General features: G+C 48.4%; 1 protein-coding gene across 2 annotated transcripts in view; it reads right to left on the bottom strand.

The window, feature by feature from the left end:
* Positions 1–5,830, bottom strand: part of LOC142576542 (monocarboxylate transporter 12-like) — an 89,337-nt gene extending 83,507 nt beyond the window's left edge. Inside the window, exon 1 of one of the 2 annotated variants that reach the window (XM_075686708.1) lies at positions 5,522–5,830. The gene's annotated coding sequence lies outside the window, so the exon portion shown is untranslated. Of the gene's footprint in view, positions 1–5,071; positions 5,456–5,521 lie in introns of those variants that run through there. The other variant, XM_075686706.1, reaches the window with a different exon arrangement.
* Between the last annotated feature and the right edge of the window lie 4,713 nt (positions 5,831–10,543).

Below are 10,543 nucleotides of genomic sequence, written 5' to 3' on the forward strand. Positions count from 1 at the left end.
ACTGCACTTATATGATAGGTTTAAGGTCGCGTTTGCTAACGCTGTAAAATGCGCAACGTCGAATGATAAAAAAAGGCTAGTATCAACGCGTAGACTGCGAATTGCGCTGATTACTAACATTACCAGTATTTTTTTATTAAAAATATTTAGAAGAATAGGTCCAAGTACACTTCCTTGGGGAACGCTTTTTGCTAGTGTTCTTACTGATCAAAAGTTTCAATCTAATAGCGATGCAATATTTCCCGTGTTGAAGGTGTGATTTGTAAAGTTCAAGGGGAGTACCGCGAAAGCCCTAATACTTAAATGTTGCGAATAGGGTTTTGTTCCTTTGTACAATCAAAGGCTTGGAAAAAAGTGTATCAAAGGGCCTATTGTGAATAACTTGCTGACGAAGTTATTTGGGCTGAATTAATTTTGTGCTCACAGAGCGAGCTTTGTAGACATTTCATGCCGGAAACCAAACTGCGTATCTCATAAGATAGTATACTTATAAAAAAATGGCATAATCCTCTCGCAAGTTATCTTTTCTAGGCCTTCAGAAATTACACTTAGCACAGATACTTGCTTATAGCTTGTTCCCTCGTCCTTGTTTCCTGACTGAAATAAAACCATCACTTTCGCGTGCTGTACTTTCTCAGGGAAGACGCAACACAATAAACATAGATTCTAAGCGTGAGTAAGTCCTTGCAATGAAAAGTCACAAGTTTAATAGGCCCATTATATCAAGTCCATTTATATCGCACGTGGTGCACTTCTTTAATGACATTTAAGTCGAGTGTACCTGTTATTGTGCTGTGGGTTCGAAAAATGTTGAGTGCCGGTTACAGCTCTCAGAAAGGAAGTTACGTTTACTTCATGTGTGCTTACGTTTAGAGATGTCAAGCATTTGTTAGATGTGTCACCAATAATGGACTTGTTATAAGCTGCCAACTTCTACTACCAGGTTCTGGTAGTACAAATTTATTTATTTCGCGCCCGTGATTTCACTCTGAGTTCCCGGTCTATTAAAGAGGTTTTCGAAGTATTTGTCCTTGGCGGAAATTATTCACAAGGTTTGGGTATTTCTTTTTAACGAAGAGAAATGCAGGGGTTCCCGAGTTTTCACAAAGTTTGCGTATAACAAATTTTTATCACCGGTCATTCGGAGGCATTCATCTGGAAGTCATCGTTTCCGAATTTTTTTATTGTTTTAATTTTTAATTCGAAAGACAGCATTCCTAAATGTTTAGAAGTGCGCATATCTATGTGTTGTAACCGTGACGCGCTTCTGTGCAGTCTACAGAGCTGAATTTTTTTTTTCGATTTCTGTGCGATATGTTTTTCTTATTTTTCAGATTAATTACTTGAATACGAAATGACTCAGAATAATGCGAACTTCTAGATGCATGATTTCCTATAGAGAACGTGTACACGTGCGAATGGTCACCTATGTTTCCTGCAATTACAGCACAATGTGCATATCTGTCTGCGCTATCTATGACAAACAAGGCAAGCAAGCTCTCGGAGTTAGCGCCGATGCCTGTAGGTGCTATGATTGTTTCAGCAGTGAAATGAAAAGAAAGCCATCAGAAGGCTGCGTGACTAGGGCCTATTTAGTAAAAGTCTAATATTAGGATTGCCGCCGAAGTCGTGTGTGGTGTTCGAAAAGAATAGATTCGAAAAGAAAGTTTGATAACCAGGCATTGGAAATGCTTCCTCGTCTGATGTATACCACGTTTCTCTAATGAATTGAATTTTGGTGTTTTAAGTGCCAAACCCACGCTTTGATCGTGAGGCACGCCGTAGTGGGGGATTAATTTTGACCAGCGGGATATCTTTAACGTGCCCCCAATGCAAGTGACACCGGCGCTTTTGCATCGACAAGCGGCCGCCGCGGCCGCGATTTCTCACCGCGCCCTCGGGCATAGCAGCACAACACCACAGCCGCTAAGCTACCGCGGCAGCAATCCGCCGAGAAACGCAGTCAAATCGTCGGGTGTTTATGCCTAGCCGACACCGCCTTACAGTGAAAAAAAAAATGGGGTGACAACAGGAAACGACCGGTAATCACTAGATGTTGCAAGGTGTCGAGAAAAGATTAGCTTCCGCAGGCATTGAGAGCGTTGTGCGAACGTTAAATATACTGTTTTAGGTGAAGCTTTACGGTGCGCGGGGTTCGGGCTGGAATATCCTTGTTACTTCCACGTAGCGGCAACGCTAGTGCGGTTGCGCACAGCTCTGGTGCCGGTAGCGGAACGAAGATCGCTCCGCGTACAGCGCCGACTGTGTGGAGCACGAGTCTACTAGGATTCTCGATCGTTTTACAGCCGACCTGATAGCGCGTCGCTGGCGTCTTGCAAGACGCTTCTATCAGACGCGAAATCTGCTGGGCTACCTGCAGTTTCTCGGCGCGACAAACGCGAGCGGTGCGAAGCGTAAGTGAGGCTCGGCTGAAACTGTCTATTGTCATTGGAAGAGTCGTGTGGCCACTGGGAGTACAGCAGGTTTTGCTCCCTCCGGTTTTATGTAGCATATTTCCCAGTCCTGCCGGTTTGGCTTTAATACTTTGATTGCCGTGCTCATATATAAAACTACGGCGCAGAGTTTCGGCCGCCCTCGTTGACGCTCGGAGTGGGTGCCCCCGAGGACAGGGCTCCGCATTGTAGAATACGCGAAGTCTTGGGGCGCGGTCGGCTATTAGAGATGACAGTACTGTGGCCACAGTGGTGGAATTTTAACGTGCTAGCGTTAAGGGCCCCGTGCCACAAGAAATGCGATATTGGTGTCGGACGTCGCTTGGCGAAAGATCAATCCGCACCACAACCATGGAGGCCCGGTCGGGTGGCGTAGATGCGCTACTGAAGTAATTGCGTTCCTCAAGGTAAAATGCGTAGAAAAAATGTAAAAAGTACGACCTAAACGCACCCTACTGAAATCCAGCTCAAGGACTAAAATTATGCTATCTGCTACAGGCGAGTTTAAAAAAAAATCGATAATACGTAAAAAATTATCTACTCGTATAATCGTATACTCGTAATATATTCTCGTATACAATTGCGTTGGAGTTGAATTTGAATATGCCTGAAAGCATAACTCTGTTACGCGGAAACTCGAAAGCAAACCCCCTTTTCCGGGCGGGGCGGCTCGCTGTGTTCCACGGTGTAAGAAGCATATTCGTACACCGTGCTGTGTTCCCTGTAACAACGTCGTCGCGTTCGCCTCCACGCAACCGCGTGAAAGCTGCGGTTGCCGGGAGGCGTGACAAGCGGTCAGGAAACGCTTAAATCTATCGCGTGCCACTCTTAAAGACGAAGCCTGAACGCCCTCCAACGTTTTCCTTTGCCGGAAGGCAACTCGCTCTAAATCGGTGATGACGAACCGGTAATTATACCTAATTGAAGTAAGACGTCATTGAGCAAATGTTAAGTAGGCCATAAATTTCCTGCGGCTGCCACGAGCACCGATTATCAGGGGCGAATACTGCCTTGAGGCTGATGCCGCAGACGCTTTTATGTCATGCTGTAGCTCGTGCGGACAGCTTGTTGTCAGCGCGCAAGGTTTCTTACTGCGATGGACTCGCCGTGGTGGCTTAACAGTTATGGCGTTCTGCTGCTCGCCGACAGGTCGAGCGTTCGAGTCCCTACCATGGCGGCCACAATACAACACGGCGGATTTCAAAACGCCCGAGTTCCGCGCTTTCGGTGCACGTTAAAGAACGCTGCGTGTTTACAATTATTCCGGAATCCTCAACATCGTCCTTCATGACCCTACTGACTAGTTTCGAGATTTGAAAGCCGGCATTTTGTTTAATTGCATTGTCATTATGAGGGCAACGACTCCGCGAGCACTCAAAAGTGGGTTTTTTCTCCTGTCACACTTATCCTTGCTCGCCTTCCAACGGTTACGGCGTTGCGTAAGGATAGCGCAGATTATACGAGTAGATAATTTTTTAGGTATTACCGAATTTTTTTTAATCTCACCTGTGGCAGATAGCATAATTCTAGTCCTTGAGCTGGATTTCTCAAGAAAGCGGACATTACCTTCACAAAAAATTCTAAACACATATTCAACTAATTGAGAAAAATTTGCGCTTTAACTTCTTAATTAATTATTTGGTGGCACAATGCGATTTACGAAATCTAGCCGGTGAGTTCGCAAGGCGTATACACTTAAAATTTATTTTCGAGATGATACTAGTTTCAATACACTCACTGCCAAAGTGTGTGGCTAAATACATGGGCGTTACAGTTAGTTTTGTGTTTCAATGCATAAAACCGAGTTTCGTAAAAAGAAGGTTAACTGAAACAACAGTGCATTTTTACCGCGAGTTTGATGGCGCATAACTTGAAACTCGTGCCATGCTCAGAGATTGTTCCAAGTGTATGTGCCTAGCAAGCTATATACACTTAGAACATATATATATATATATATGTATGTATTCGTGGCCTAAAGTTCGTGATCCGCAATATTTGCGGCAAATAATAAAGTAAGAAGTTCATTAGTAAATTTTAATCAGTAGGGGCAATATCTGTTTCAGATTTTGGTACATGTCCGCTCCACTGGATAATCCAGCTCAAAGGCTAGGATTATGTTATCTGCCAGAGGCGACTTAAAAATATCACAAAACTTGAAAATTATCACCACGTATACACACGGAACACGTAGAAGAGGGAGCAAAAGACTAAGGAGACAGCAACTTGAGATACGAAACAGTAAACTTGCCGCCACTATAAAAGAAGGGCGTTTACGTTTTATGTCCCGCCATCGCGGAAGCGTATTTTCCTTAATCTCACATACGCATTGCACGAATTGACAAAAACTGAACGTATTTTACTCTCCACGTAACGACGTGCCTGATGCGTAAAACACATACGACTCTTCAGGTAGCATTTGTTCCAAGAAGAAATGGCGCGCAGCTCTAGATACAGTGGAAGTCTACTAAATGCGGGAGAAGGATTTCAACACATTTTACAAAAGGTTTTAAAGTGGCCTTTCTCTCCCTATGAACTACAACCTCGGCAGAGAAGTCGACGGTAAAATATCTTAAAATCGATGACCAGATGCCACAAAAAGAAATTGAAAATTTACTTACGGGGACCACTTGTGAAGAGATGGATTTACCGTGCCGTCAGGACCGTAGCGGGGTAGCTGGGGGTATATACGCGCATTGCATTCTAAAGCGAAGCGAATTGCGGCGAGGTGTTTCTCGGCTTGCATGTGTTTCTTTAGTAGTTTAGTTTTTTTTCTTGTTACATTAGGCTTCGGGCTGCTGTTTCCCTCCCCTACCTAGAGACGCACAGATAGAGAGAGGGGGACTGAGCGAGCGTCGGGTGTACGTAGACAAGACAAGGTCTGCAGACCTCTCCTCCCGCATTCTCACCGCTGACGAAACTGTTTGTTTAGTTGGGCCAAGGTGCAATGCCGTTCTTTTTTTTTTCTGCAGTGCCGTTTCGTTTCGTTTTGCGAGCGATGAGTTATCGGTACGCAGTCGTTGTGAACGGGGTCGTGTGAGGAGCGCGCGATTTGAGAGCTGGGACAGTACCTCGCAGTGAAACGATGGCCTGAAGTCTCTTGAAGCTCGCGAGAGGGCGCCCTTCTGCACTCGTCCACGCTCTCGGCGCTAACCCTCGTTTTCCTCTCAAAAGGGCGACGCGGGTGCGAAGACGTGGCGAAGATATGGCTTTGTAGGCAAGTTGGCTAGGATACACAGCTGTCTGGGCGGTATCTTGTTTTTGCGGGGCCCCTCGGTCCGCCATCGCGAGGGACTCTCGACCTTCCCACTCGAGTGGCCTGCGTGCGTGAATGGTTCTTCATAGGCGTCAGCGCGACCTTGGCGTCCACGAGCTGCTAGCTGTAAAGGCGCCCGCTGCCGTGCGTTCGTTAACCCGGCAGTTCGCGCGGCCACCCTGACAGTCATGTATCGTTCCCGTGGTCGTTTCTTTTCCGCGGCACGCCTCGGTGCCTATCATCCGGTTCATTTGAAGGGTGCCCCCCCCCCTCTCTCTCTCTCTTACTTCCTTTTCCTTAGTTTGATACGCGCAGAACTAAGTTATCTCTGGTGTTCGTTTCCTTCGCGTATTCTCCGCTTCGCTTAGCGCTAACGACTTAGATAGCCTTGGAGGAATACCACAGCGGAGCATTTCGGTGTCACGTCTGGGCGCCGGTACGTTGAGAACTGCAGCTACAGTTCGACGTTTTGACGATAGCGGCGCTAGTGTCCCAAAGAGCGCTCGCCAGACTACGGGACGACGCGCACCTGCGGGTATAGCCTGCCGGTGCGTGGCCTCACCCAGCGTGCGGCGCGCTCGCCTGGGGCGCAAATTACGCCCCAGCTGCAACAAACGGTCAGCAAGGATGCTTCGAGCGCTGTGAGTGCGTTTTGCGGGCTCGGCCTAAAAGGGGCACCAGTGCTCAAGAATATCTGCCCGGTAACACAAAAATATCTGCCCGGCCTCCAGCCGTTGTTCGATCGATTTTATTGGTGTTCTGGATCTGTATGAAGGGAATCGGTGTTCAAAGTGACGCCTGCATTTGCACCATCGATTTATTTAACTCTATTAGAACAGAAAGTTGGTCTAGCCAAATTTGAAAGGTGCTCGGCTGCGCCAACCATATAACATCTTTAATCACTTCATTTGGGGTGAAAGCATTTCTGTACATGACGTCTCCTTTTTCTCTTCTATTCACTCGCAGTTGTGGTAAAGCAAATTACTGAGGTCATTGAGTCCCTTCTAAATCACCCAATCTGTTCATAAAATGTGGGTCAGTTTCTGTTCAGTGCAGGGTGTTCAGCTATACAGAACTTGCCTTAAACGATGCTCGCCCCGTCAACTTTCTCGTGTCATCCGTGTTAACGCTGCGGTTATTGCCGTAAGTATAAAAGGGTTAGATCAAGTGCTTTTAGGCCAAGCCCACGTTTCACAAGTGCGAATGCGATGACCATTCGTAGGACACTGTCTGTCTGTCTGTCTGTCTGTCTGTCTGTCTGTCTGTCTGTCTGTCTGTCTGTCTGTCCGCCCGCCCGTCAGTTTGTCTGTCCGTCTGTCTGTCTGTCCGTCCGTCCGTTTGTCTGTCTGTCTGTCTGCCTACCTGCCTGCCTGTCTGTCTGTCTGTCTGTCTGTCTGTCTGTCTGTCTGTCCGTCCGTCCGTCCGTCCGTCCGTCTGATTGTCGGTCTGTCCGTTTGTCTGTCTGTCTGTCTGTTTGCCCGTCCGTCCGATTGTTTGTCGGTCTGTCCGTCTGTCTGTCTGTCTGTCCGTCCGTCCGTCCGTCCGTCCGTCCGTCCGTCCGTCCGTTTGATTGTCGGTCTGTCCGTTTGTCTGTCTGTCTGTGTCTGTCTGTTTGCCCGTCCGTCCGTTTGTTTTTCGGTCTGTCCGTCTGTCTGTCTGTCTGTCCGTCCGTCCGTCCGTCCGTCCGTCCGTCCGTCCGTCCGTATGTCTGTCTGTCTGTCTGTCCGTCCGTCCGTTTGTCTGTCTGTCTGTCTGTCTGTCTGTCTGTCCGTCCGTCCGTTTGTCAGTCTGTCTGTCTGTCTGTCTGTCTGTCCGACCGCCCGGTTGTCTGTCTGTCTGTCTGTCCGTCCGCCCGACCGCTTGTCTGTCTGTCTACCTGTTTGTCTGTCTATCTGTCCGTTTATCTGTCTGTCTGTCCGTCCGTCCGTCCGTCTGTCTGTCTGTCTGTCTGTCCGTCCGTCCGTGCGTTTGTCTGTTTGTCTGCCTGCCTCTCGGCCTGTCTGTCTGTCTGTCTGTCTGTCTGTCTGTCTGTCTGTCTGTCTGTCTGTCTGTCTGTCTGTCTGTCCGTCCGTCCGTCCGTCTGTCCGTTTGTCTGTCTGTCTGTCCGTCCATCCGTCCGTTTGTTCCTCGGTCTGTCCGTTTGTCTGTCTATCTGTCTGTCTGTCTGTCTGTCTGTCTGTCCGTCCGTCCGTCCGTCCTTTTGTCTGTCTGTCTGCCTGTCTGTCTGTCTGTCTGTCTGTCTGTCTGTCTGTCTGTCTGTCTGTCTGTCTGTCTGTCTGTCTGTCTGTCCGTCCGTCCGTCCATCCGTCCGTCCGTTTGTCTGTCTGTCTGCCTGTCTGTCTATCTGTCTGTCTGTCTGTCCGTCCGTCCGTCTGTTTGTCTGTCTGTCTGCCTGCCTGTCTGTCTATCTGTCTGTCTGGCTGTCCGCCCGTCCGGTTGTCTGTCTGTCTGTCCGTCCGTCCGTCTGTCTGTCTCTCTGTCTGTCCGTCCTTCCGTCCGTTTGTTTGCCGGTCTGTCTGTCTGTCTGTCTGTCTGTCTGTCTGTCTGTCTGTCTGTCTGTCTGTCTGTCTGTCTGTCTGTCTGTCTGTCTGTCCGTCCGTCCGTCCATCCGTCCGTTTGTTCGTCGGTCTGTCCGTTTGTCTGTCTATCTGTCTGTCTGTCTGTCTGTCTGTCTGTCTGTCTGTCTGTCTGTCTGTCTGTCTGTCCGTCCGTCCGTCCGTCCGTCCGTGTGTCTGTCTGTCTGTCCGTCCGTCCGTCTGTTTGTCTGTCTGTCTGCCTGCCTGTCTGTCTATCTGTCTGTCTGGCTGTCCGCCCGTCCGGTTGTCTGTCTGTCTGTCCGTCCGTCCGTCTGTCTGTCTCTCTGTCTGTCCGTCCTTCCGTCCGTTTGTTTGCCGGTCTGTCTGTCTGTCTGTCTGTCTGTCTGTCTGTCTGTCTGTCTGTCTGTCTGTCTGTCTGTCTGTCTGTCCGTCCGTCCGTCCGTCCGTCCGTCCGTTTGTCCGTCCGTTTGTTTGTCTGTCTGTCTGTCTGTCTGTCTGTCTGTCTGTCTGTCTGTCTGTCTGTCTGTCTGTCTGTCTGTCTGTCTGTCTGTCCCTCCGTCCGTCTGTCTGTCTGTCGCCCGATTAATCCTTTTCCCACCAACTTGGTTTACTGGCTGTCCATTTATGCAGCTTCTCTGCCGTGGGACCCGGGTTTGAAACCAGCCAGCGGCCCAAATTCGATTATTGGTTATGTGCCGCGCATCAGTGAAACTCTGTGACGCTAGTTTCGGTCACTGGGCAGTGCTACTGAGTGTGTGATGCACTTAATGACAAAAAGAAATAGTCCTTCAATAATTTTACAGTGATGGGCGGTATTAATTCCCGCGTCAGATATCTACATACAACCTTGTATGAATATATACAGGGTGTTTCAGCTAACTTTAGCCAGAGTTTAAAAATATGCCGATGCACTGTAAGACAACGCGACCAAACGCATGTTGCTCGCTTTTGTATGTAGTATGTGTCAGTATTTTGGCATTTTCTTAAGTATACAATTAGTCAATCTTTATTAACCAACTTCTGAAGCAAGAATGTTAGGCAAAAAATTCAAATTAGAAAGTGGTAGAGCGCTTTGCAAAATGTCCGAGAAAACAGGTTCTGTCTTTCTATCTATTGCGTAATATTGTTTTTCACTTTACTGCGTATGCCTGCGAAATACAGAAAAATACCACGGGACCTACCCGCTTGCGCACCGTGATCGCAACGCTCGAAAACTGTCCGCGTAAAGGGCGTGCTGCCGCTTAAAAGGCGACAGGGCAGTGACGAAGGCGTTGGCTGTACGATTTGCGCCAGTGATGTGCTTCCCTCGCGGCAGTTCACGATAGCGATAAGCAGATGCAGCGCACCCGGCTAAATGCTATGTTCGTTTGTGCGCGGAACGCTTGGGAGCAGTGCAATCACGACACGCAAGCGGGCATGTCACGTGGTGTTCTTTTTTTTTATTCATTCCGCGGGCTTCCGAAGCTGAAAAACGGTACTACTTAATAGATAGAAAGACAGAAATTGTATATTCAGACATTGTGCAAACCGCTCTGCAACTTTCTAATTAGAATTTCTTCCCCAGCTTCGTTGCTTCAGAAGTTCGTCAATTATTGTATACTAATTATCAAATCATGCCAAATACAATAAATAGCGTGACACACGACAAACAAAAGTAAACCCGCCGTGGTTGCTCAGTGGCTATGGTGTTGGGCTGCTGAGCACGAGGTCGCGGGATCGAATCCCGGCCACGGCGGCCGCATTTCGATGGGGGCGAAATGCGAAAACACCCGTGTGCTTAGATTTAGGTGCACGTTAAAGAACCCCAGGTGGTCAAAATTTCCGGAGTCCTCCACTACGGCGTGCCTCATAATCAGAAAGTGGTTTTGGCACGTAAAACCCCAAATATTATTATTAAACAAAAGTAAGCAAGATGCATTTGGTCGCGTCCTCTTACAGTGCATCGACATATTTTTGAAACTCTGGCTAAAGTTAGCTGAAACACCCTGCATAGACACACACGTGCCACGCGTGCACTTCACGGCGGCAGCATTCAGTGTGCGTGTCCAGTGCGCATCCAGTGGGAAAGGCGCAGCTAGAACAGAGGAGGAGGGCAACGATCTCTCAGGCTCAGCTTGCGGAGACGAGCTAGAGTAACAGGATCGAGTTGTCTCTGCGGGAGATTCCGACGTGCTTAGAGTAGTGCCGGTGAAAAGGGAGAAAGTAGGTGTCGGCGAGTGAGTCCAATCAGCGCGGTTCCGCGGAAACCGGTCAGGGAAGGGACAGCTAATTCGGAGCAACACCTGTGGGACACAATGAAG

The sequence above is a fragment of the Dermacentor variabilis genome, chromosome 3 (assembly GCF_050947875.1).
Source record: "Dermacentor variabilis isolate Ectoservices chromosome 3, ASM5094787v1, whole genome shotgun sequence".
Classification (NCBI taxonomy): domain Eukaryota; kingdom Metazoa; phylum Arthropoda; class Arachnida; order Ixodida; family Ixodidae; genus Dermacentor; species Dermacentor variabilis.